Source organism: Marmota flaviventris, chromosome 1 (assembly GCF_047511675.1).
Source record: "Marmota flaviventris isolate mMarFla1 chromosome 1, mMarFla1.hap1, whole genome shotgun sequence".
Taxonomy (NCBI): Eukaryota; Metazoa; Chordata; class Mammalia; order Rodentia; family Sciuridae; genus Marmota; species Marmota flaviventris.
Genome location: NC_092498.1, coordinates 11,768,793 through 11,780,022, shown reverse-complemented (window position 1 = coordinate 11,780,022; position 11,230 = coordinate 11,768,793). Strand labels below are relative to the sequence as shown.

The 11,230-nt window shown below is 36.1% G+C and overlaps 1 pseudogene; it reads left to right on the top strand.

Moving 5' to 3' along the window:
- The first annotated feature begins 6,138 nt into the window (after positions 1 to 6,138).
- On the top strand, positions 6,139 to 7,063 carry LOC114099199 (olfactory receptor-like protein OLF3; annotated as a pseudogene).
- Positions 7,064 to 11,230: the final 4,167 nt, after the last annotated feature.

Sequence of the window (11,230 nt, the reverse complement as noted above, 5' to 3'; positions counted from 1 at the left end):
CTCTCAGGGGTTACTTCCTGCACTGTTTTCCCACTTCTGAGAACTATTGATGAACATGTTTTGACAGTTTTCTAGCTGTTGAAGGAAAGCAGAATAAATACCATCCCAGCTATTCCATCATGGCCAGAAGCTGAATTCACAATTGACTTCTGGTATTGATTTATTTAATCCAACAACTATGATTAATTTTGGCATGAATTATAATTTACATATAAATTATTTTAGATTATGTGTGGAGAAAATTATATATTTTAAATTATATAATTTAAAGTAAAATAACAGTATTGACTTTTCTTTCTAACCCTCATTTTATTGTTTTCCCCTGTCTTCTTGGTTCTGGCTATCTATCAGAATGTTGAAGAGAAAGAACTACAACAAAAATTATTATTTAGTTTCCTAGCTTACAGGGATGACTTTTGAAATAACTTAAGAATATTAAAATAAGTATATTTGAAATAATTTAAGTAACATATGATGTTTGCTCTATATTCATCTTATCATATCATCAGGTCTTTTTAAAATATGAATTTATCTTAAATTTAAAATAATTTTTGGTATCTATTAATAAAATCTGACTTTTTAATATGATGAATAACATCAATTATTTTCTAATATTAAACTAACATTTCAGTCTTGAAGCAAACCAAGTTTGTAGTGGTGCATTAAATATTTTTAGACATGGATGTTTGTGATTTTCTTGTTGGTGTTTATTGGTTTTGGAGATTTCCATCTGTTTTCCTTCGAGTCAGATCAAAGGATAATTTTCTTTGTTTCACTTTCCCCATGGAGTGTCTGGGTATGATGGCAATGCTGACCTTATGCAATGAGTTAAGACGTCCTTCATTTCTGTTCTCTAGAGAGCCTTGGGCAATTTTGAAAGTGTTTGTTCTTTTACTATTTGACAGACCTCTACACTAAACAAGAGGAGCTGCTGTTCTCTTCTTCTCTCAACATATCTTTGGGGATAATTTAAAATGTTGTTTGATTCATTTGGTAATATTTCAAATTCTCTTTTTCAAGAAATAATTGTCTTCTCTCTCTTATTGCATTAAATGATATTTTTTCAAAGATGGGGTTTCTGCCTCCTTTGTCTTCCTTTTTTTACATATTTAACTGATGAATAAAGATTGCATATATGGAAGGCGATACTGATGATTTGATATTTGCATTTGTGGTGCAATGATCAGCACAATCAAATCAACATCGCCTCACCGCGCCCCCTGCTGCACATAGGATACACAGAACTCATGTGTCTTGCAGCTGAAAGTTTGCATCTGCTGAGCCATGTCTGCACATTTTCATTGCTTCCAGCCCCATTTTCTCCCTTGCCATAGGATGCTTTTTCATTGTGTTGATTGTTTCCTTTGCTATATAGAAACATTTTAATTTGGTGTGGTCACACTATTTATTTTCACTTTAGCTGCCTGTAATTGTAATTTGGTTTTGTATCCTCTTTGGTATTCTCCTGTATCAATGATATCAAAACATTTTCAAGCATAACTTAAAATCTATTTCCAAGACCCATCAATAAAAGGGGGAATAGAAGAAATAAATGAAAGGGAAAGAGTATCAAAAAATTTCATCAGCATTGAAAGATACAAATGAATTTAGACCTCTAAATTTGAAAGCTAAATGAGGTAGGACAATTCCGGGGGAGAGGGGGAGGAATGAACTTACTGAAACAGACAGGAAGAAAGAGTTGAATCTTACATATTGGGAAATTTGAATCCATGCATAAGAGTTTTCCATGGAAGAATATTTTAGACCTGGTATATTCACCAATGAATTCTACCAAATATATGAGAAATGAATTTAGGCATCCACAAAGACATTTTTTGTGTGTGCATATGCAATATCCAAAACCAGTTATATTTGGTTTTGTATATATGTATGCATCCCCTTCCTGTACTCTGTAGGTATTCTTTCTACTTATTCATTTACTTTTAATTGGTACATTATAGTATGCATAACATTGGAATGCATTGGGGTATATTCAGACATGCACTTGGCATAATTTTATCAACTTCATTCCCTAGTTGTTCCCCTTCTCCTCCCCTCTTCCCTCACGCTTGGTCCCCCACTTTACCTATTCTGCAAATACCACAGAAATTTACTACTCCCTTTAATCATCTCAAATTATACATCCATTTGATTGCTTTACATTTGGGTTGTTTCCAATTTGTGGCTATTCTGTTATTAGAAGCAGTATTGTTTTTAACAGCCACACACTAGAAAAAACCCCAAATGTAAATCAATCGAATGGATGTGTAATTTGAGATGATTAAAGGGAGCAGCAAATTTCTGTAGTATTTTCAGACATATAAATACAAAAGTAGTTAAATAATTAAACAGTGACTAGTTAAGGAGACTTCAGTGGTGATTCAAAATGGGGGGAAATCCCACAAAATACGTGCATGAGGTATAATAACTATAGGAGCTATTGCTCCAAGGTCTCGTAGATGGTTCGAGAACAGTTGGACACCCTGAGTCAAATCATTTAATTCATGGCCACCTGGACAAAAAAGTCATACACAAGTTCAAAATAAAAATTCAACAAAGACTTAGGAGGCTTCTGGGGAACCTGTACTTTGGATTCTCTTCTCATGTGTCTGCATTAATAAAGACTGAATTCTCATTTGTAAAGTCTCTTAAATGTAGGTGAGTGTTTAAAGAGAGGGAATGACCATATAAAATTTCCAAATGACCATATAAATATTTCCAAAAATAAATAAATAAATAAATAAATAAAAGTAACCAAAACTTCCTAACAAGCACCCCATAATTGGCCTGTAGAGATTTAACCTCTGAGGGAAAAGTAAGTTACTTCTTCCATATCCCCATCTCTTCCTGGGGCAATGAGGGCCTCCTGTCCTGGGGAGGGCTCAGGCACTTAGAGGCTCTCCAATGCTTACAGGACAGGACACGAGACTGGTGTCCTGACACATAGCCTCCTCCTAGACCCTTTGGTCTTGTGTACATTTGAACCGAATTTGGTTACTGAAGAGCTAGAGGTCCCATTTTGGTATTCCATTCTAAGAAAGTAGCTGCACTGAGGAGAATGGTCTTTCTGATAACTCTAGGATGAAAAGCACCAGCCTGCAGCTTTGACTGCTTCAGTGGAAATCACCAAGCTTAGCTACCATAGTGTATGTTTCTGGATCTGACTAAAGGGAACATAAATTCTGGTCTGTCCTGCGTCATTGGAAGATAAGAAGAAGGGCTGATGACATTGGGGAAGGAAGAAGAGATTACATTTTTTTCTGTCAAGTCCTTAACCAAAGAATGGAAGAAGGAAGTATCAAAAAGGGACCAAGGATATGATGGCACCTGTCAACTCCTGGCAATCTGGACCACAGACAGGTTGGGTCTGCCTAGCTGTTCCCAAATGATACTGGCCAGAATGCAACTTCATCGGAATGCTGGGCTCTGAATGCTCTGATGCCATAGCAGAGACTATCTACAGGGGTGAGTATGCACAAGGAGGTAGGGATGGGTGGAGAGGGTAATGGCCAGCTTCAGGTCACTCAAAGCTTTTATGTGGCCTTGTTAGTTGAGGAGGACACTTGTGATGCATGACTTTAGGAAGCCTGAGTCTCAGCTCCAGGAAGAAAAGGCAGTTCAGGAATGTTCATCAAGCTTATTAGTGTTTTCAGTTAAGGTATTGCCATCTTGCTTTTGAATATTTGTTTTTGAGTTTTATTTACATAACAAATGTTTTTTTGTGTTATTTCACTTTTTATCCTTTTTTAACCTTAAAAAATCAGTTTTCCTACTAATCAGTGTCAATGAATTGTGCCATTATCCTGCCTAATTCCCTTCTCCAATGGATTAGGACAGACTTGAATGTCTATTCCCTTCACACAGATCAAGAAACTAAGTAATGAATGTGAACCAGGAAATGCAAGTTGATCAGCAAAGCAGTTCATTGATTCCCAGGGAGAGGCACTTAGAAAGGCATGAAGCTGATACAAGGATATTACCAGCTAACCACAGGATTTTTTATTCTCTCTCTAATCAGTAACATTCTGTGCCTTCAAGGGAAGTTATGGGCTAAAGATCATAACAAGCTTTTCTTTGTCAAGTCCTTAGAGGAGAATTATTATTATTATTATCATTGGTACCAGGAATTGAACTCAGGGGCACTTAACCACTGAGCAACAACCCCAGCCCTGTTTTGTATTTTATTTAGAGATAGAGTCTCACTGAGTTGCTTAGTGCCTCACTTTTTGCTGAGGTTGGCTTTGAATTTGTGATCCTCCTGCCTCAGCTTCCCAAGCTGCTGGGATTATATAGGTGTGCACCACGAGGCCCAGGGAGAATTATTATTATTTTGGAAGAAGTGTAAGTCTTAAAACTCCAAGAGATTGCTATTAGCCACACTTTTCAACGAAGTCTCCTTTTTGCACCTGACACACACTCAGTAACTGTCATATTTAACTATCACCACACTATTATTTTTAGTCCTCTGCTAGCAGAATCTCTTTACATGAATTGTTTCCATGTAATGGCAGAACTAGGGACTACTCCATCATTTCTCAGAGCTGGTTTCTGAATAGTGTCTGTTTGTGGTCAAGCTCCACTGAGAGTCCTGGGCACTGAATTTTCCCTGTGAGACCACTAATCCTGTTTTGTATCTATTGTGGATGCTGGTGATTCTTTCATATTTCAACTTTTCCTTTTTCTTTAGGAATAAAAAGGGAAGTTTCCTCTTCATGATAGAAATATTCCAATGTGACTTTCTAATCTTTTGAATTCTAGGGTAAATAACAAATAATTAAAGAACATTTAGCACGACTCTATAGCCTCCTGCTGGTATCTCTTACATAATTAACAGACAGGAATGATTGATCAAGCTTAATTCATTTGCAGATAAAGGAAGGACTTTTACCTGCTGGTTAGTCCAAATGTCCCAGCACCCTCTTGATCTGATGCTAGCTGCTCTTACTGTCACACACATGTTCAATGCAAAGTGTGATTCTCATCGTGTGTTCAGTGGTCCCACCTGATCATGGACGACAAGCAGAATCTGTCCAGTTGGGATAGCTGTGGATGAGTTTCATGTTTTCCTCCTAAAAGGTAGAACAATTAGAGGGACCGAGTATGTGACAAATTGAGAGTGGACTTTGTCTCATCCATGAGATTTGTGGAAATCACTTAGGATTGAAGTACAGTATGAATACAAGGTTACTAAGAACTCCTAGGGTGTTTCTGAACACAGAGCCCTTGAACTTTCTGAAGTTCTATTACACCATCAGTGTTGCAAAGTCTGGGCACAATATCCAGGAGGCAGAAGTATTATTCTCCGGTTCCATAAGCTAGGAAAAAAGCACAAAGATGAAAGAAGACCATTTCCAGCCAATGAAACAGTCCATTTTTGAGATGAGAACAGAGTAAAGGGGAAGAATGTTCATTCCCATGAGTTAATTCTTTTAATTAACTTACTTTCCATCACATCCTCGTCTCCAGAACCGAACTGTTACTATTCAGGATATATACCAATAAAATCAGTGAGCCTGTGTAGACCGATGCCCATTACCTCTTAGTCAATAGGCTAAGATTTGTGCCAAGTATTTAATTTCATGTCATCTAAAAGAAATCCATTGTTGACTTGGTTCTTTTTCTTTGCAGGTGCTAACCAATTTCATGACATTCTTCTAAAAGAGAAAGACATACTATCTGGGATTATTTCCTCTTATACTCTAACTCACATGGAGAAAATTATGGGAAGATTTTTTAAGATTAAGCATTTTTTTTACTGATTCTAAAATGTGATTTTAGACCTGGTTGCCTCTTAAAATCTATTTAGGTTTGTTATTTCCTAAGTTGAACTCTCAAATTTCTGATTATAAAAGGATGAAAATTGAGCATAATATTTTCATAGTTAGAGAATTCAGAGGTTAAAAGGTTATTTCACTGTGGATTCTGAGGCAGTCGGTAGTGACAAACAGGTATCCAACAAAGACATGAACCAAACCCATGATTAGGAATCAGATGTCAAGAAGAGGAATTAGATGTCAAGTTTCACAAGTTAATCTTTTAGATTCAAATGTCCAAGCATTTGAATAAAATCTTCCCCACTTAAGGATGAGACATCTGGTCTTTTTTGGTTTGTAACTTGAGGTTGGTCCTCAGAAGCTCATGGGCAGAGAAAACCAGACATGGGTGAGTGAGTTCATCCTGCTGGGACTGTCCAGTGACTGGGAGACCCAGGTCTCCCTCTTTGTCCTGTTCCTGGCCATGTATCTGGTGACTGTGCTTGGGAACTTCCTCATCATCCTCCTTATCAGGCTGGACAGCAGGCTCCATACCCCCATGTACTTTTTCCTTAGTGTCCTGTCTTTTGTGGACATCTGTTACACCAACAGCACTGTCCCACAGATGCTCGTTCACTTCCTGTCTGCCCGGAAGTCCATCCCATTTCATAGCTGTGTGTTCCAGCAGTATGTCTCCCTAGCAATGGGCAGCACAGAGTTCTTCCTGCTGGGAGCCATGGCCTATGACCGCTATGTGGCCGTGTGCCACCCCCTGCATTACACAGCCATCATGCATGGAGGGCTGTGCCTGGGGCTGGCAGCTGGCTGCTTGGTGGCTGGTCTTTCAAATTCACTGATGCAGGCGATCATCATCTTCCAGTTACCCCTGTGTCATAATGTCATTAATCACTTTGCCTGTGAGACCGTGGCGGTGCTTCGGCTGGCCTGTGTGGACATCTCCTTCAACAAGGTCATGGTGGCCATCTCGGGATTCCTGGTGATCATGCTTCCCTGCTTTCTGGTACTGTTCTCCTATGCTCCCATAGTGGCTGCCATTCTGCACATCCGCTCTGCCCAGGGACCTGGGCAAAGCCTTTGGGACCTGCACCTCCCACCTCACTGTGGTTTCCATGTGCTTTGGAACGGCCATCTTCATGTACATGAGACCTGTGGGTGGCTCCACAGCAGAACAGGAGAAGATGGTTGCCCTCTTCTATGCTGTAGTGACCCCGATGCTTAATCCCTTAATCTACAGTTTAAGGAACAAGGAAGTGATTGGTGCTTTAGGAAGAGTGGGTGGGAAAATCTAGTGAAAAAAGGTAAAGATTCAAGGCTTCCTCCTTCCCTCCAACTGTCCAGAGACAATGCAGATGGGGGAAATGATGACTATGTGTTTTCCTGTAAGAAATGTGGGTTAGTTTGGTAGCCTGGCTCTCCACATTACAGTCTTAACTGTGTATCCCTGCACTGTTAAACACGTGGCAAGTATCAAAACAAAAAGGCTCTTCAGTTGTTCAAGTGGAGTCTGCTTCTGTTCTCCAGCTAGGCCGTCAGCTTCTAGACAGCAAGGGTCTGGATGTTATCATATTTGTTTCTTGGTGCCTTGACAATGCTGTTAAATTCCTGCTGATTGGATAATTGGTTGATTGACACATCCTTTATTATTTTAGTTGTCTTTAATAAAATCTACAAAGAATAAGAGAATAGGAGAATAAACAGAATAAGTTTAAAAAATCTTCCCGGAACATGGACATGATCACTTACACAGGCCCTCATTACTTTTTAAAAATAAATTAATTATTTTATCTCATTTTCTGTTTCTTTCTTGCCTTTTGGACAAGTATTCTAATGTGTTTAATGAAATAATTATGTTTGAGAGTACACACTCACACATACACATGAATATTTATATAAATTACATATATAATGTGTTACTTTTTTATCTTATGCTACATATTAGTTTTTCCCACTTGACACAATATTTTAAAAATCCATACATATTGTTAGTTCGCTATTCTGCTGTTCACCCTGATCTAGCTATTAATCATGATAGTGGCTCCCAACTCCCTAGTATCCTGTGATTATTCACTTGAGGTCCTGAGTACACACAAAGGAACTGAGTTGCTAGCTCATAGATAATGTTTTGCATACTGGCTTTAAAATCTGCCCTCCTACTTCAATACACAAGTGTTTCTTAAACATCTGCAATCACACCAATATTTGGCATATTTTGAATAATTTTTAGTTTAAAATATATACAATTATTTTATTTTGCATTGCACTAATAAGTACTCAGTGCAAGTGTGTTTTCATGTGCTCAGCTCCTGATTCTTACTTGCTCTCACCCCAAACTGTTCTGTGCATGCTTTTCCAATCACCATTCATGGAGAGGACATCCATGAATGCCCATCAATTCGTCATTCATCTAACACCTTTTACTGAGGCTGACATGACTGTCCTATTTGTTACTGCAAGCTTACATTCTGGCCTCCACTTCTATTCCCTCTCACCCTGCTATTTATCTTTCCTACTAACTCATTTTTAATGTCCACCTCCCACCTTTACTACAGAGGGCAGGACTCTATTTTGTTCACTACTGTGTGACAAGCATATGAATTAGTGCCTTTATAATAGTAGGCACAAATACATATTAACTGAATGAATCAAATCGTTAGCCATTTGGGATTACACTGCTATACACAGCATGTCCCTTTTCTTTGCCAAATTTTACATTAGCTTTTATGTCATTTTTTGTTGATATATATATATATATATATATATATATATATATATATATATATATATATAGATAGATAGATATTAGTCTGTTTCTGTTACAGCTATTGAAAATATACACCTCCAATCTGCCATCTCTCCATTAAATTAGTCCATGGAATTTTTTGTTGAACAGAAAGATTTCATCTTCATTTAATCAAATTTATCACTTTTTGGGTTTTGCCTGTGATTTGTGCTTTGAAGTTTTGTTTTTCTAAAACAAATTCTGCGGCTAGGCCACAGATATTGTTTTTTTTTTTAATTAATTTTTCAGCTTTATCTTTCATAGTTATTTCTTTGGCATATCTGATATGCACTATGCATATGTTGTTAAATACAGATCCAGTGATATTTTTCCATGAGGTCATACTTTTATTAACTAGTCAATTATTTACTCATTAATTTGTAGTATTTTTAATATATACCATTAGGTTTACCTACTTAAGAATCTGTTGTGATATCTTTATTCTCTTCAGTTTGTTATTTTGTCTACCCTTGCATAATGTGATATTTTGTCATTTTCAAAAATATTTTGGTTTTGTGGTAAGTCTTCACACATAGTATGCAGTATATCAAATAAGATGGGGGAATTAATTTATTTTCAAAGTTAATTCAGCTATTAGCAGAGAGATCTAGCCCATATACATTTTTTTGTAATTTTTTTAGTTCCCCCAAAAGTCCATCTAAGGTTTTGATTGGGTTTGCATGGAACTTGAATATTACGTTTGGAGTAACATCTTTATAATATTACATTATCAAATCTAGAGTATAAAATGTCTTTACAGTCATTAAAAGTTTTTAATGTCTTATTTAGAGAATTAACACTTTCTACATATTTGTTCACAAGCATTTATGGAATGCTTATTACAGGTCAGGCACTATTCTAGGCATTGGAGATATAATATGAAAGGCAAAAATTGTGAAAAGCTCCCTTGGAGAGCTTTCATGCTGCTTGAGGGAAGCATATAGTAAATATAAGAAATAACTAAGGTATACTTGGATGGTGTTGATTGCTATGAAGATAATAAAATAGAAAAAGATAAAGAATACTGGAAGGAATGAAAGTTTTGTCAAGGTGCTTCGTAGAAGTCATGTACATTTTCTGTTAAGCAATTCCAAAATAATTCATAAATACTTGCTGTTATAAATGTCACTCAATTTCATTTTTAAGTTGGTTATTGCTGGTGTACAGAAATGCTACTGATATCTGTAAGTTGGTCTTATATCTAATTCTCTCATTAAAGCTAATAGATTGTTGAACAATTTTCTGAGACAAATAATTGTTCCATCTATAAATAATGATAGTTTTCATTACAATCTTTGTGTACATATTATATTCTTATCTTATTGCACTGGCCAGCTATTATCAAATTGCAGTTATGAGACTGGGTATCTTTTCTTTTTCTTGACCCTAAAGAATGCATGTATAGAATCTTTACTATATATAATTTGTAATCACCATTCTTATTGCTTTTTGGAATATCTGTTCATAGAATGTGATTAGCCCAAAAGTCAGGTAGTATAGGCATAGTTCTGAGTAAAACTAACCCCTAAAACACATCACTTGCAACAATAAATGTTTTTCTTCTCGAGAATCTTCTGCCTATCAGCTGTCTGACCAGATCAATATTTTTACTTGGGCTATAAAGGAGACAATGAAATATCATGTAGGATATTGTTGGACAGTGAATAGTCTCCGTCATAGAGAATAATTCCTATGAATTTATGTTTGAAAATACTTAAGACATTCAATAAACAAATTATTGGTAATAATGAGAAATTAGCAAGGTGACTGGGTGCAATTAAATCAGTAGTATTTCTACACTATCATGAATATAGACTATAGAAAGTAATAGAAAAAAAATACATTTGCAATAGCAGCATGAACTGTATAAAAATAAAAGTAAATACATTAATAGATATGAAAGACTTTAATGAGAAAATCTAGTTGAGAAAAGACATAAAAATTACCTAACATAAGTAGAATGATATCTGTTTCTGGATGAAGAATAATTAATATTTGAAAAATCAGATTTGCTCAAATGAATTGTTGAATTCAAGGCAATAATGATCCATTTCTATCACACATTTTGAACATAATACTTAGGTTGATTTGAAACTTCATGTGAAAGAAGCAAATATCAAACAAGAATGATCAAAACGTTTTTTAAAGAAAAAATTGAAACAAAATGAGAGGATAACTGCCCTAATATATCAGAGCATATTATAAAGTAATGACAATTAAAACCCTGGTATTGGTATTGACAAAGAAAAATGCACCAATGAATCGAAATGAATCCACAAGTGAAAAGTCCTGTATAGGAGAATCTAGTATGGCAAAAATTTCCAATTTCAAATAAATTTTGGAAAATGTGTAGTACAGAATAAATGAGCTTGGGACAACTATACTAACAGGAAAATGAAATCCACTCTTTTTTCTGTTCTATACTATAAGGGAAAATTAACTTCTAAGACCTAAGGGTGAGGAAGTACATTTTACAAGGACATTTTCATCCATTCCCTCCTACAGCCATGTAAAAAATGTTAAAAGAATAAAAATAAGATAATAAATCCACACAGTAAAGAGTAAATAAGAGGGAAAAAAAACATGGTTATGCCAGATTTCAGCAACATTTTGAAAGCTTGAGCACAATTTCTTCTTCTCCCCTCCCCTCCCCATTCATCTTGCCTCTTTTTCCTCT